The following is a 15634-nucleotide window of genomic DNA, read 5'->3' as shown; positions in this document are numbered from 1 at the left end:
CCGGAACTTGGATCGCCCCACATGGAACTTATCCTGAGGCGACCGTTCGGACTATAGACGGGTCAATGAGGAAAGGAGAACTAGGAAACGTTCCAAGGAAGGGCTGAAAGCTCTGCTTGACTGAGAACAGGTACTGCGACTCTCCTCAGTCTTGCCACAGTCAACTGAAAGGAAGGCTCGGAGGATGTGGCAACAGAATCTGGCGTCCCCAGGTGGTCACCCATCCAAGTACCGACCAGAACCGACGTTGCTTAACCTCGCTGGACGGACGAGATGCGGGGTTTCCAACGTGGTAAGGCCGTTGACTCAATATCATGGCCAGATACTCCAGATGTTGAGGCAGAAGAAGAGAAGGCTCCAAGCAAAATACCATGAACCCACACTCATGGTAAGCATCCGGAAGCTTGTCCCGACGCTGAAGAAGGTCGAACCCGAGCCTACCGGAGTTGACCAGCCCTCCAAAAAGCAAAGGAGGCGGAAGCCTGCACCTGAGCGGCCATGAGGAAAGCAGGGAGAGTTCTCTGAGGAAAAAAACCTGCTATGCCACTGCAGGATAGCCACACTGCATCATAAGCAGGAATACTTGCAGTCTAGGCTGAATTCCACGAGCTCCCTGGAAGATGGATGGGATGGAAACTGAAAGTACCCGTACTTCCGATCCAGGGTTTAAGGAGTCCTGTCGCTTCGTTACCAGTCTGATCGATTCTGCTGTTCTACGCTGGCCGAAGTTTGTTCGACAAACTTGATCAGGGCTGAGAGGTCGACTACGGAACTCCCCTCTCAGATCCTTCCTTACAAGAAAGGATCGACTGAAGAGGCCGGGGGTGAAACCGTCGATGATCCTATGGAGGACCTTCGCCTAAGGTATGGATCATTCTGCCCAACCGGGCAACTCTTGCCGACGCTATGGCATAGAGGTTCAGAGACACTGAATTCGCTGACAGAGACGGCAGGCGCGATATCCTTGGCTGATCACAGAAATCGTGCGGGAATGGGCATTGGGGAGCTGTCATCCGGATGAGTAACCTTAAGCATCCTCCCAGCGAGAAACCTGCAATCCTAGAGTTCGTGAACTCTGCCGCTCCTTTTAGGACTATGCCCCCCCCCCCCCCCCCGGGGGAGCCTCCCGTGCCATCTGTTCCTGACAGGAAGAAACTGCAATTGGACACCTTGTCTCAGTTGTCGTAACCGATAACTTAGGCCGACGTGGTTGAAAGAAAAAGGCGCTGGAGCCCTGCAGAGTCTGGAAGAAAGCGCCTTGGAGGAGTGAAAACGGAAGTCAATTTCCTCCGCACAGCCGCTGTCTAAGTCTCTGTCCTTGGGCACAAACAAACTCTTCTCAAGAATGGAAGGGTGTCTGAGGTTGTCAACCTCCACAGATGAGACACCCGAAGGAAGCCCTCAGTCAGCGCGTTTAGATGGTACAACATCGAGCTTGTCCGCAAGTTAGATACTTAACGACGAAACATCAAGGAGCCTGAGCCCGAGAGGAGGAAAGTACCCATGATCTTCCTGTAGCTTCCTTGAACCAAACCTCGGGCCGTAACTGAGGAGGGAAAGGACCTGGTAAGCCCCCAGAGGAAGGGGTAAGCAGTCACCCCTTGGCCGATGGAAAAATCTCGAACGGAAAGCCCCCCGCCAAAAATCCTTCCAGGGAATGACGGGGAAGGGTTAACCCAGGTTCTGGAAAGAGGAGTGTTGCTCAGACCTCCCTGAAGTTTCTTCCTATTCTTGCAAGTGCCATGCTCTGCGTTTACGGGGTGAGGCCGTGTACTGGAAATACGCTCCAGAAGAACTCGCCAGGCTGGCCATGCTGCGAAAACCCCAATGGGAATCGTGGTCGCAATCGCCCTGGAGCTCGCGCGATGGTAATTCAAAGATTTGCGCGTGGGCGAACGTGGAAGCGCCCATGCGCGGTCACGCAGGAACGCAAACGAAGGTGAGCGAAGGAGCGCAGAAGGAGGGCGAGCGTGGTAGGAAGGGCGAGAGCTGGTGGTCGGCGAGTGATAACCCATAGACGAGCAATGGATACTGCAAGAATTAAGCCGACGTTCGTGCGAAGAAACACTAAGTTTGAGCGATGGAACACTGTAAGTTCGAGCGATGGAACACCGTCGGTTCGCGCGACGGAACACCATTGGTTCGCGCGACGGAACACCGTCCGTCCGCGCGACGGAACACCTTCCGTCCGCGCGATGGAATACCGTTGGTTCGCGCGCGGGCGAACATTGGAGATCACGTCCGCGGACGCACATGAGCGTAGACGTGCAGGCACGTGGGCGTGTGGGCGCGTGGGCGCGCAGGCGAACGATCGCGCGGGCGCGCAGGCAAGCGGTCGTGCGGGCGCGCAGGTGAGCGGTCGTGCGGGCACGCAGGCAAACGGTCGCGCGGGCGCGCAGGCGAACGGTCGCGCAGGTGCGCAGGCGAGCGGTCGCGAGGGTGGGCAGGTGAATGAGCGCGAGTCCGAGGCGGCGAACGCAAGCGTTAGCACGATGGCGAGGAAACGCGCTGCCGCGTGGGCGAGGAAGACCGATGGCGATGTGGATCAACAGGCGATCGGTAGTGAGCGCTGACGCGCAGGTTGGCGATGGCGTGTTGTGGCATGTCGACGCGTTGGCGAGCGATGGCGAGCAGCATGCGCAGGTGAGCGATCGCGCGATGGCGAGCAGCATGCGCAGGTGGGTGATCGCACGATGAAGAGCAGCATGCGCAGGTGGGCGATCGCGCGATGGCGAGCAGCATGCGCAGGTGGGCGATCGCGCGATGACGAGCTAGTAGCTGGCGAACCATGTTCCTTCAGAAGCGTTGGAGAACGTTGGCGCGCCGGCTGTAACAGCCGGCTGTAACACACGCGGGCGATCCGGAGATCGCCGAGAGACAGGTGATCGCTGACGTGTAGAATGCTGTTGAATAGGCGATACTAAAATTGCCTGTGCGCGCTGGCGAGCAGGTGAACGCTGGCGAGCAGGTGATCGCTGGCGAGCTGATGATTGCTGGCGAGCTGATGATCGCTGACGAGCAGAAGGCAACGCGTGGAAGCCTGCGCATAGAAGAAGAGTCCTTGACCCAGACCTGAACCGAAGTTCTAGATCGCGAGGGCGAACGTGGGCGCACATGGCGCGTAACAGGAACCAACAGCAACAGCAGGGATGATCATCATGAGAGCGCTGACGAACAGGAGAGCGCTGGCGAACAGGAGAGCGCTAGCGATCAGGAAGCGCTGATGAGCAGGAGAGAGCCTGTGCGCTAACACTGAGCAGGAGCAGGAGAGAACACAGCAGAAGGGCGCGCAGGGGAACCCTGACACGCAAGGGAAGAACCCCCGTGGGAGGCAACCCTTTGCCCCGAAGGGAACGTTGTCCGTCGGGAGACAGATGTCCATCGGAAGACCGTTGCCTGTCCGCTGGGAGACTGATGTCCGTTGGAAGACCGTTGTTCGTCGGGAAGACCGTTGCCCGTCGGAAGACGAGATCAGACTGCTGTCCATCTGCACCAAGGTGGAAGATCAAGAAGGAGGAGTTGTAGGCTGCAAACGGAGATTCAAAAAGGCGCCTCTTAGCACCCTTATAGGGAGATGAGAGGCCCTTACGACGAGGCGGACGGTGGGCCTTACGGCGAAGGAGGCCAACAGCAACAGCAGCAGAAGAATCCTCTGAAGAGGAGTCTCTATGAGTGTACTCTCTCGCGAACGAAAGAGAAACACTTCGTAGAAGAGACTAGTCAGCCAGTGACCTAAAAGGAGCAATCCTCCGAAGAGGGGCTCCTGCAGTTGCCCAGCCCCTTGAGCGAAACTGCAGGTGTGACCGCTCAGCACCAAGAGCATAGTCGCACGAAAAAAAGGCAAGAGAAGAACCCCCAAAAAGGGTAAAAACTCAAGCCTGGACAGGAAAAACTTCCCTCGGAAGGAAAGTTACCCGCCCAAGGAGGCAAGCCTCCTGAGAGTTCTAAAATGAACTGGAGAGCTGTCCGTCGTCACGGGAGTACATCCAGTAGAAGGAGACACGCCCCTGACGAAAATACTAGGGGGGAGGCAGCAACAGCCGAATCCCCAGGCCTCAACAAGATAGCTCACACCGTTGCCATATTACAGAAACAAACTAGATCGGTAACTGTAAAAAAATAAAACAAAAATCATTAGTACACATTCATTCCCCCGGGAAGGCTCAGAAGGGGAATCCCGAGGGAAAGGAACAAGAATTACACAACAGGCACGTGCCCTCACAACCACTTACACTCACGGAAGGAGAGCTGTAACCAAAACAGAATTATAACAATTATAATTATGAAACTATGTAATTATGTAATTTAAAAATGAATGAACACTAAAGAAAGAACGAAAACCCCGAAAGGAATCGTTCTAAAGCTGAAAAATTAACAACTACAATTAGATTCATAAACTAATTGAGACAAACGTACGGCGTAGCAACCCCCCTACACGGAAAGGAAGCTACAAGGGCGTAGTAACACGTAGTAAAAGGGTGAACGACCTCAAGAGAGAGAGAGAGAGAGAGAAAGACCGAAGTCAAACTCGATCGCAACCCATAAAATTACGCCGTGGTGGCCTAACTGCCGAGGACTCCACGTAGATATCGTACACTACACACACAACTCTGAAAAGGAAACTTACTGATTTCTATACTCAAATATATATACAAACATGAAAACATGTTTACATATATATTGAGTAAAAGAAAAGTAAGCGATTAAGTAAAGACAAAACAAACAATGGCTGCCAAGAGAGGACCAAGACAGAGACGTCTGTCACAGTCCGAGCCAAAAGTGAAAGTGAGCATTCATCTGTGTGTGAGGGGGGGGGAGGGGGAGCTAGCTACCACTCCCCTACCCCCCCACTAACTAGCGCGGGGGTAATACACCCTCGTTAAATTCTAATGGCTCGCCATTTCAGCTGCGCTAAAAGGTAAACCCAATGTAAATAGCGTGGTTTGTATTTCGGTTACGGAACAAATCTAGTTTTGGGTGAGATGGCCATGTCGTCCTAATGGAAGGTTCCTTTAGGCAGCTTTCTAAGGGATATCTAGCTACAGTGATACTCCCAGAGAACTGACCATAGGTCTCTAGAATTCTAACTCCTGGCGCGAGTATCCTTAAAAATGTTTTTAAGGATATCGCATAATATCAGGGGACGTAGTTCTTGATACGACACATGGCAATCTTCACCCCGAATAGAGTTTTCGCTCTGAGGGGGAAGAGTGGCAAAATTGAAGGGGAGCCGTCATCTAGGTTATCCGGTGGATTCCCTTCCCGTACTACTACAGCGCCCAACATGGCTGCCCATTCCTTTATTAGTACTGAATTAAGCACAGTGTATCCAATTATTCAATAATGAGACTGCTTGAGATAAACATTATGTATATCAAAACAATTTTAATAAATTGAGAGGTTTTGAATACAGTACACATGTTTACGTAAATTCGGGTATAAGTTAATATTTATCAATAAAGGTACCCTCTACCTCACCTGGCCCAAGGCAGTGACACTACTGTGCCGTAGGTAGGTCCTTAAGGTACCCTGCCTAACCTGAGAGAGACACATCAGTCATAATATATTACAAAAAATATTGTGATATTTCACTTGGTAAATAATTTATCTATAATGATTAATAGGGTTGTGACTTTTTTTTTTTTTATTAGATTTTCACTTAGTAAATAATTCCTCTATAATGATTAATAAGGTTGTGACAGTTTTTTTTCTTTATTAGATTTTAGGACAAACTGGAGTTTTTAATTTAGATTTGGGGACAAACAGAACAACTTTTTCTAAATGGCAATTCGATAGGCCCTAATTTGCTTGAGATATGAAATCATCAGCTGATCTGGGGAAATACCAAATGAATGAGGTTATAATACAGTAATGAGAGAGATCTTAGACTTACTACAAAGACAAAGTTACTATTACGTACTTTACTATTGCTCAGTTAAACTTACCTCTAAGGTACAGTATAGTCAGGAGAAATTCAGAACAGTTGTAGATAAAAATATCATATAAAATACTCTGTACACTTTGAAAAGACACTATATACAAAAAATTCTCTTCACACACAAACACTAGTTTAACAACTGTTATCAACATAAACTACTTTAGTCTTTAGCCTTTAGTACGGCCTCTCTCTCACTACCATTTTTTAAAGTGCCAAAGAAAATATGATATTCTTAAATACTGATACAGTTTCATACTATATAAGAATATATTATTAATATATATCAATATAGTATTGAATGTTAATTCAAAATGATAATATTCATGAAAACATCCAATACACTTTTTCACAAAGTGCAAAAGAAAATATAAAGATTATATTATCAATTACTGGTGTATTATTATACAAAAATTAAAATAAATTATAACAATATAGTATTAAATATAAATTTTAAAAATATGGGATTCCTTTAGATAACATAGGTATTTGATTGACTTCTGGAATTTGACAATAGACTCAGAGTGTAGTAGACAAACACATCGCCAATCTTTGAAGGATGTCACTCCTTCCTAACGAGTTCCTTGTTATCTTTTGATAGTGATGCTTAATTAAGTGTTTTTCCCATATGGTTCATTTATAGACAGAAAACAAATTTTGCTCCAATTTACTTGGAAGTGCTCCCCTCTTCATGTAGGTGTACCCAAGCCCAAAGGTAGAACCTCACTGACTAGGCCTATGACAGTTTCTACTTGATGTCACTGATGTCTTTCGTTAAATGGTATTAAGGTAATTTCGAGTTGAAAGGTTTTGCAACCTTATTATTTATCTACTGAAAGTTAATAATTTATTGAAGTATACTCTGCCCCAATGTCAGGTAAAGCAGTAAGTAGGTTAGGCCTAATGCTGTCATGGCGGAAGTTTAAAGGGCGTTCATGAATGGCAAGGGCTAGGTAGAGTAACAGTGCCCTAGCTAGTAGGACAATACCCTACAGAGTGACTATATGTAAATATGATCAATGCGTAAGCCCCCCTCTCCATCCAAGCTAGGGCCAGGAGCCAGGCAATGGCTGCTGATGACTCATGAGGTAGACCTATAGGCTCCCCTAACCCCCTATCCTTACCTCACGAGGATTTTGAGGTTGCAGACACCATAACTATAGTGTTTGTGTGGGAATCGAACCCCTGTCCGTTGAGCGCTAGGCATGGATGCTTCCATTTGGCTACTTTTCTTACTGTTTACCATGTCTTTTTTTTAATAACATAGATAATGGTGCTAGGATTATTTCTGTGTTTTTTCTAACCCTAATGGAATATATAGGTCCTAATTACATTGTGGAAGTGGTTTATTGAGGTTTAAAAACTGAAACTAGTGAGCAGGCCTAATGTGTATTGGTAGAGCAGTGGTGAAATAAATTAAAACAATAGAAGCATCTGGTAAATTATGTGGTTATTTTCTATGATCAATAAAAGTCATTATAGGGTTATGTGCTAAACTAAGTTTAATCCAACTATAAGTACCCCATTTGGTAAAATTATAGAATAGTGCCATAAAGAGTTTGTAGAAAATAATACTATTCTTTTGTGTGTTTTGTGGTGTTTTGAAATTTTTTTATAAGGATTTATGTAGGAAATCCATAGTTTTTCAGTTATGGCTGGTCGCCTACTTGCCTACCATAACTGAAACGCTATGGCTTTGCTTTAGGTATTACCATCGATAACATTCGAAATACCTTAGAATATACCCTGTACTAGTGTAACTGCGCATGTAAATGAACTTTACATTAAACTTTGTTGTTTTATCATTCATCATAAAAACACTCATTGTAATAAAAAAGAAATTACTGTAATAAAAACCCAATAATAGTAATGAAACATGATTAAAACGCTGGAGTTTTTAGTTTGCAAGAACTTGCATATGCTTAGAAAATGTAAATTTTCAATCCCGTTTTCTATAGAATCGTTTGTGGTGGTATTCATCGTACAATACTGTACTACAAAACCTATTTACTATACTTAATTGAACGTACATATTTATTTGTATGTTGGTAAGTCAAAATAATACTAATAATTTACTGGTTTTTGTTTTGCATTAGATTGCTTTTTATGAGCTTTAGCTCCGTAGGTTAGTATTTTGGCATAATAAGTTCAAACAGGGTTTTGCTTGGCCTTTGCTTTGCTCGTGATTTAATATTATCTCACAACTCCTCTGTATTGGAGGCGGTATTTAGATGTGCTGCGTACACCAGCCACGTATGCTAGTATTTTTGAGTCATTTTAATTATTCAAAAAAATTATATATCTTTCTGGTAATTACTCAGGGTATTCAATATTCTGGACCATTTTTATTCAATACAAGTTTGCGATAGATTTGAAAATATAGAAGTTATGGTGCTGGGCCATCATCATTAATAGCCTACTTCTCATTGGTTTTTCAAGCAATCATTAATGGTTGTATAAAAATAAATGTGTGGCATAAATAGTAAGATAGGGAAAACCACATTCAAATACTGTATGAAAATGTGTGCTAATATTTTTGGACTTTGGATAATTTGTGAATGAAATGCTAAAAGTTAAATTAAACTTGACCAACTTGAAAAACATTAGAACCTTATTGCCTTATATAATCATACCTTAATTGGATTCAGCAGGATATTCTTCAATGGCAAGAATGTCTTCAATAGGTGGACGTGGGTGGTAGTGGTTGCAATGCGGTACTTACAATTTTGTAGTTAACAAATAAAGTTGATGGCAGGGATTGTCCCAATAGGTATTCAGGAATAGATTTATGTTCCAAATTCAATCTTGCTCGACATAAGATGATAGAGTAGAAGTAAAACAAAATAAATTGCATTTTTAAATACTGTATACTTACCCGTTGGTTATATAATGGCTAAAGTCCCTGACGCCTCGGCAGGAAATTCAAAATCTCGCGCGTGGCTTAGCGCAGATATGTCAGGTGTACCCCAGCGCCCTCGTGGTACAACAGGTAGAACTATATTCAACCAATTCAGATTTTTCCTGCCGGTCATAGCTGCCTGTTCTATTGGAAATTCTCTCTCGTTTTCTTACTCTGTTTGGACGTTATTTGGTGATGTATTAACGTTTTTGAGTTTTGGCTTTCACATATTTGTTTTATTTGATCTGTGATCATGTATTTATAACTTAAAAGGTAGGGTTAGAAGGTTTTTCAACCTATTTTAAACCTCATGAAAGCATAGGGGCGAAATGTTCGTCCATTGATGACGTCATAGCCTCTTCCGTAGGCTAAAAGTCTGTCTTGCTTTTTACAAAGAATATAAGTGAATATGCTTTTAAAGTATTAAGTTATAAATTAAATTAAAAGAATTACTTTTAGAAAATTTTATCCTTTTAGTAGTTTTTTAGATAATCTTCGATCTGTTTGCAAAGATTAACTAGTATTCAGTTTATTTTTGTTACGCAGTAGTCAGTATTATTACGATATTACAATACAGTATATTGTAGCGATTTTATGAATAGTACATTCTTCTTACTTCTCAAGTTTTAAGTTGTACTATATAAAAGGAACATTTTATTTTGCAATTAATTGGTCCTTTCAGTATTTTTTCCTTAGTCAGAAATTAAAGGAAGTTACTGTTCAGTTTATTTTATACGATGCAGTATTCTTTACAGTCAATGTAGCGCATGATTCTATGTATCGTTGTTGCCTTGGTGGTTTTTGGAATACTAAAATTGTACGTATATTATTTATAGATGTTCCAATGGTGCGAGTGATGAATCGTCTTTTATTGGAACCTCTTAATTTAAGGGTTTATTTTAATTTATAAATATATCTATTAAGGTAATATTTGATATTTAATATTTTGTTACATTTATATGGGATTCGGTACTTTTGCATTCCCATTCAAACAGTATAAACGGACTATTGTCCAGTGACAAAATTATAAATCTCTCCCTTACGGAGTTCATTTCGTTTGAGAGAGCGTATACTGTACTTTGGTTTTCAGGTAATTATGAAACTATCTTTGTGCCTGAGAGTAAAGTGCAAATTTTTAGTGATAAATTGTGCAGTGAATTTTATTCAGTGGAGAGTGCTTCTATTCGGAGTTGTCGTTATCCTAGCCTTAGACCTCTGTCGAGCTCCCAGACCCAGGGGGGAAGTTAAGTCGAATGGTGAAAGGAATCGAGAGGGTAACCAGGCGTTACAGTCTTTTAAGACCTGAACTGAAGTCCTCTCGAGCGTCTTCTGTCGATCACCAGAACGCTCACCCTCGCTATAGATAAAGCGAGGTATTAGTGTTTTCAAAGGTGCTAAGCTGAAAACAAAATTAGTTTCGTTCTGCGTGTGTTACGTTTCATGCGGCGCGGACACAGTGCCGCCATCTCCACCTGATGGGTGTCGTCTCTCGACAGTGGCAAGCGCTATGGATCGACAAAGATAATGCTTAATATGTTTCGCCTAAGGTTGATTCTTGATCTTTGCAGTTAGGCATGAAACAGCATCTATCTTCGTTTATGCAGTCTTTTCAGCCTGCCGTTAACAGTGCGGTTGGGTGTCTCGATTCCGGTCTTTGACACGGTCGCACAGGCGACGTGTCTTTAACGGTGAGGACTCGTTGTCGCACAGGCGGCCTACCAACCACAATGTTCAATGGTGGGAGAAAGTTGATGCATTACTTCGATTACCTGCTCAACGCAAACCGACTGCTCATAGTGCCTAGTATCAGTCTATACAGACGCGCTGAGGTTCGCCAGGCAGCAGAGCCGGCGAAGCGTCATCGGAACGGTGCAGCAACGGAAATGGAACGTCAACGGAATTGAGCGAAGCGCCACGTCAGTGTGGATGCTTCAGCGTCAGTGTGGACGCTTCAGCGTCAGTGTGGACGCTTCAGCGCCAGTGTGGACGCTTCGCTACCTATGACAATAGACTTTGATGTTTACCTGACCATGACCGTCTAGTGTTGAGTTATTGTTGCTCCAGGCACTGTATAAAGAAATAAATCTTAACTAGAAAAATATATTTTCGGACCAAGGCCTGCTGGGCTAACTCTTGGTTGGGAGAACTAGAATTAAAACCTCTAAGTATTGAGGTCTAAATTCAGAATCATAAGGAGTGGATTCCTAAGAATCAAGACTTCTCTTCCTAGGATAGAGATCAAGACTTCTCTTCCTAGGATAGAGATTGTAAAAAGAAGGGAATAACTTTCAGAAACTCATGAGAATTTTCCTAAAGAGTTTCCTTCATATTTTTTACCTGCTACTCCTCGTTCCGACTTAAGAGTTTTCGCTAGTTGAGTTGATGGTGTCGCTATTTATTTTATTTTATTTTTATTACTAGCCAGCTATAAACCTAGTTGGGAAAGCAAGATGCTTTAACCCAAAGGGCTCCTTTAGGGAACGATGGCCCAGTAAATTAATGGTAAAATAAATAAATTAACATTAAATCATTCTCAGAAAAATAACGAACCTTACTATAGAAATTGATGCAGCGCTTGCAGCTGCCACCACAGAAAGGGCATTAAGGCCTTTATGAGAACAGAACGTAAAAGTATATCTCCCACCACGGGCAGATCTTTTATGATTTAATGTATTATGTTTTTAGACCGCTCTTGTTAGTGACTCGTAAACATAGCGCAGTGCTCTGGAGGAGGTGTTTGTTCGTGTTCACCTTGCCCCTAGTCCTATACCTCTTCCTTACGTTCCAACCCTTGGGAGAAGGAAGGTCGGTAGGCCGAGGTGCTTCGCGGACCTTGTGCATTAAACGCTTGTTCCGCCGAGCGATATTGTTGATGCAGTCCAAGATGTTCCTTCTCCACTTTGGAATGATGAAGTAATGCTCTTTTCTTCGCCTACGATTGTTGAGCTATGACATCACAACCATGTGACATAGTATCTTAAAAAGAGCGAAGTTGGAATGTCTTGAAGCGATCAGTTCGTCATCGCTATGGTATCATGGATCTTGTAACTGTTTTCTGTGTATTAGAATGCAGTTCCCTGACGAGAATGACGTTCTAAGTTTTCCTTGTCTACCAGACTAGGAAGTTACTCGTCATGTATGCACGCGAACAGAACTTACCTTCGCAGCAGGCGTGTTTTGATGCTTAAACAGGAAGCAAGCTAGTGTGTTTTTTCTTCCGTGAGAGAAGCGGAAGTCAGACAAGTCACATACAATCCTAGCTCTTCCTCTGGAATCTGACGCACTTTCAAGGAGGAAAGACTTTGTCCTCATCGAAGAACGCAAAACCTAGACTTGGTAGTCCCCAATCAATATGTCCAAGACCTTTCAGGAGTCGTATGTTTTCTAATAACTTATCCTGCAGTAACTAATGTTCGCCGGAAGTTTTTTCTTTTCGGAAGAAGGCGACGTGTCAGCACCAGAATCGTGTAAGACACATAGTTCTTCGGGGGAAAAAGGTGCTCAGTTTGCTTCTGTTCACACTTCTTCTCCTCCCCCAGTTTGGGGAAATGTCTATTACTTTCTTCTGAGGTCTAGCGACTACTGTTGATGGTATCTCACAGCATTGGATACGTTCAGTTCGCGCTTGAAATGTCATAGGGACTCTCCCAGGTCGCTCACAGGACTGCGGTTGATGTTCTCTCCCGGCCTTCGCCCACGCTTGAGTTGGCGTACTCGCTACTCCGCGAGTGTAGATTTGGTCTGAGCTAAAAGAGGTCTATTCCATCTGTGTTTAGCGTTTACAAGTCTCGGGGTGGAGAAAATTTTCTCTTAAAAGAGTCTAAGGACTACCATAGATCAAAGAAATGGTTTTCCGATTAGTGTCAGAAGGCATAGTTCTCCTATGCTTAGTAACACTTCCTCGCAGAGATATGCTCGTGTTACGAGAAGCGTTACAACGGGTGCTTGTAGCAGTCTGGTCTCTCTCTTACGGCAGACGTCACGCAGATGGAAGTTCTGGTCTCTCCCCTCACGCAGTCACAGACGCAGACGCCAGTCTGGTCGTATGTTGGATGCTGACAGTCAAAGTTGATCCTTTCAACAAGTTTTCCCATTTTTGCGGTCTGCGGGACGCGCGACTATCACTAATGCGGACGCATGCTACACGCGCACAACTCTCGGCAAACAGTTACGTCTTTCCGTCAATGACCGGACGCTATGCTGTCGCCTCCACGCAGCACGCTGTAGATTTACAACAAGCGGGACACACACTGAGCGCTGTATCCACACGACAAGGTGAACGCGTACGGCACGCTGACACCTTACGGCAATGCAAGCACATGCGACATTATGGTCGCATGCTAGACGCATACAGTCAAGTCTTTTTTTTCTCACAGCAGTATAAACAGAGTATTGTGTCTCCTTTGCGTCTCTCTGGCCTCGCAGCTAACGCTCCCTCATGTCAAGCTTTGGCTTTAAGTTTGTTGAACACTCGCTGATTGCACACGATCAGGTCTTAACCTCACAGCATGAGGTTCACGTTGTTGATGCTTCTTTTCAACAAGCCTAGCTTTAATATCGGTTTCTTGCGACCGATATGGACGCATTTTTGGGAGGCGGTTCTAGATCCTGATTCTCTCTCACGACATGTTGAGTGTAGGCAGCATGCTGGAACAATACTGGACTCATGCTGGGACCATGCTGGGTGCATGCTGGAAGCATGTCATTAGTCTTTTTCCCCGTGTCAGGATCACGAACACTTTATTTTGAACCATCAAGCTTTAGGTCTAGCTGCCTCCAGTATTTCGGAAAACCCCTAAGATCTAGAGGGTTGTTCGAAGGAGACAGCTGAGGCTATCGCTTGTACAAAGGACATTTATCTCAAGGTTTTCCAACCCAATTAGGGTGTTTTATGGAGTGGTGTAGAGCTAAAGCCGGCTCTTCATTTGGTAACTCTAACACAAGTGGCCTATTTTTTCTTAGACCTTAGAAGAAAACACATTTTTTTTTTCCTCTTTGACCATCAAAGAGTACAGGAGTATGCGGGCATCTGTCTTCAGACACAGAAGATTGGATCTATCAAATAGACCTTATAGATCATTTCGGATCATTTGAGATGACTGGGAGGCGTCAGCAAGATGCGCCAGCCTGAAATTTAGGGTCTGTTTCGGGAGTTTTGCGGTAGTGACAGATCCGACCCTTTACACTTGGTTTCTTTTTAAGGCCTAACTTTGGAGACTTTCTGAGTAAGTCTACCATAGTTGAGAGTCAGTGAAGTTCACTCTTTTAGCAAGAACATGGACTTCACATTGGTTAAGCCATAGGTACCTTGCAACCTGGATTCTTGGTCATTAACAAACATCCTTCTCATCCATAGCCTAAATCTTTCGGGATAACTATCCTCTCGAATTTGGTTTGTGATGGGCTGAGAAGAGTTTTTTGCCCGATTAAAACGAATTATTATCGGGACAAGAACAAAGAAGTTAAGAGTCTATTCATGACTCTTGGGTGCACGGTCAAGAAGCCTGCGCTATCCATGTCTAAAACATTCTATCATCTCGTATAGACTTTGATTACTAAGGTTCTTTCACACGGTTGGGTGTCTGATCATAAGATGTTGAAAGAGTAAAGACTCACAAAGTTAGAGCTGTAGAAACTTCTGTAACTTTTAAACTAAACTGTTCTCTGCAAAGCATCGCGTATACAGCCTGGTGAAGGGGTAGTCCTGTATTCGCCTTGCATTACTTATACTGTATCCAGTCTCTTTATAGAGACGTCTACGGTTTGGGATCACTTGTAACGAGTGCAGTAGTAGGTGAAACATCCTCCACTACATTTCCCTAAATTCCCAGTATCCCTGTTCTTCTCTTAGAACGGTTATATATATTTTTATGATTGTACGTGAAGATTTGTCGACAATCTTCCGCAATCTTTGACCTAGTCAGGTGGTCATTTTGTTCCTAGAGAGTGCCCGGAACAAGGGTATTAGTTGAGGTCCTGTCATGTTATAGGTGGTTGTACCGTTTGACAGCTCCTAGAGATCATCAGCCCCGAGTGGATCACTGGATCTCCTAAGGATAGCAGACAAAATAAGGCAGAGCATTGCTGTCAGCTACCTTATCAGGTGAGAACCGCTTAAGTTGTTTATGTAACTCTTAAGAGAATTTCCAATTATGCTGCTGTGTCTGACTCGCCACCAATGGGTGTCAATCAGCCATTATATAACCAGCAGGTAAATTTTATATTTAAAAATGATATTTTCATAGTAAAATAAATATTTAAATATACTTACCTGCTGGTTGTATAAGTTTTAGACCCACCCTCCTCCCCTCTAGAGACCATGGGGCATGGAAAATCTGAATTTGTTGAGTATAGTTCTACCTGTTGTACCGCGAGGGCGATGGGGATACACCTGGCATATCTGCGCTAAGCCGCGCGCAAGAGTTTTAATTTCCTGCCGAGGCGTCAGGGACTTTAACCATTACTGTATATAACCAGCGGGTAAGTATATTCAAAAATTTATTTTGTTTTATTTTATTTTATTTTATTATGAAAATATCATTTTTATCATAGTCCCGGTACTTGAAGCTATTGTAAAATTTACTAAATAAAACCTTGCTATTCAAACTTAACTAAGGTGTGAGTTTTAGTTTCACGGTCCACCATCTATTTAAACATGGACTTGGCTTCCATTTCCCATTATCAGACTGAATATATCGAACACACGTTTCTACTCTAACCTTTCATTATTAACATGATAAACAAGATAAGAGCTGTAATGAAATTGTATACAGTACATATTCCAATGAATAATCAAGAGG

The 15634-nt window shown here is 43.8% G+C and overlaps 1 long non-coding RNA gene and 1 pseudogene across 1 annotated transcript in view; both read right to left on the bottom strand.

Moving 5' to 3' along the window:
- The window catches only part of LOC137615161 (uncharacterized), a 179809-nt gene extending 173724 nt beyond the window's left edge, over nucleotides 1-6085 (bottom strand). Inside the window, exon 1 of the long non-coding RNA XR_011039168.1 lies at nucleotides 5946-6085. This is a non-coding gene — a long non-coding RNA (uncharacterized lncRNA). The remainder of the gene's footprint in view (nucleotides 1-5945) is intronic.
- LOC137615587 (5S ribosomal RNA) lies at nucleotides 188-306 on the bottom strand (annotated as a pseudogene).
- Nucleotides 6086-15634: the final 9549 nt, after the last annotated feature.

This window comes from Palaemon carinicauda, chromosome 21 (assembly GCF_036898095.1).
Source record: "Palaemon carinicauda isolate YSFRI2023 chromosome 21, ASM3689809v2, whole genome shotgun sequence".
Classification (NCBI taxonomy): domain Eukaryota; kingdom Metazoa; phylum Arthropoda; class Malacostraca; order Decapoda; family Palaemonidae; genus Palaemon; species Palaemon carinicauda.
The sequence above is the reverse complement of the archived record's forward strand: the minus strand, read 5'-3'. Positions and strand labels throughout refer to the sequence as shown.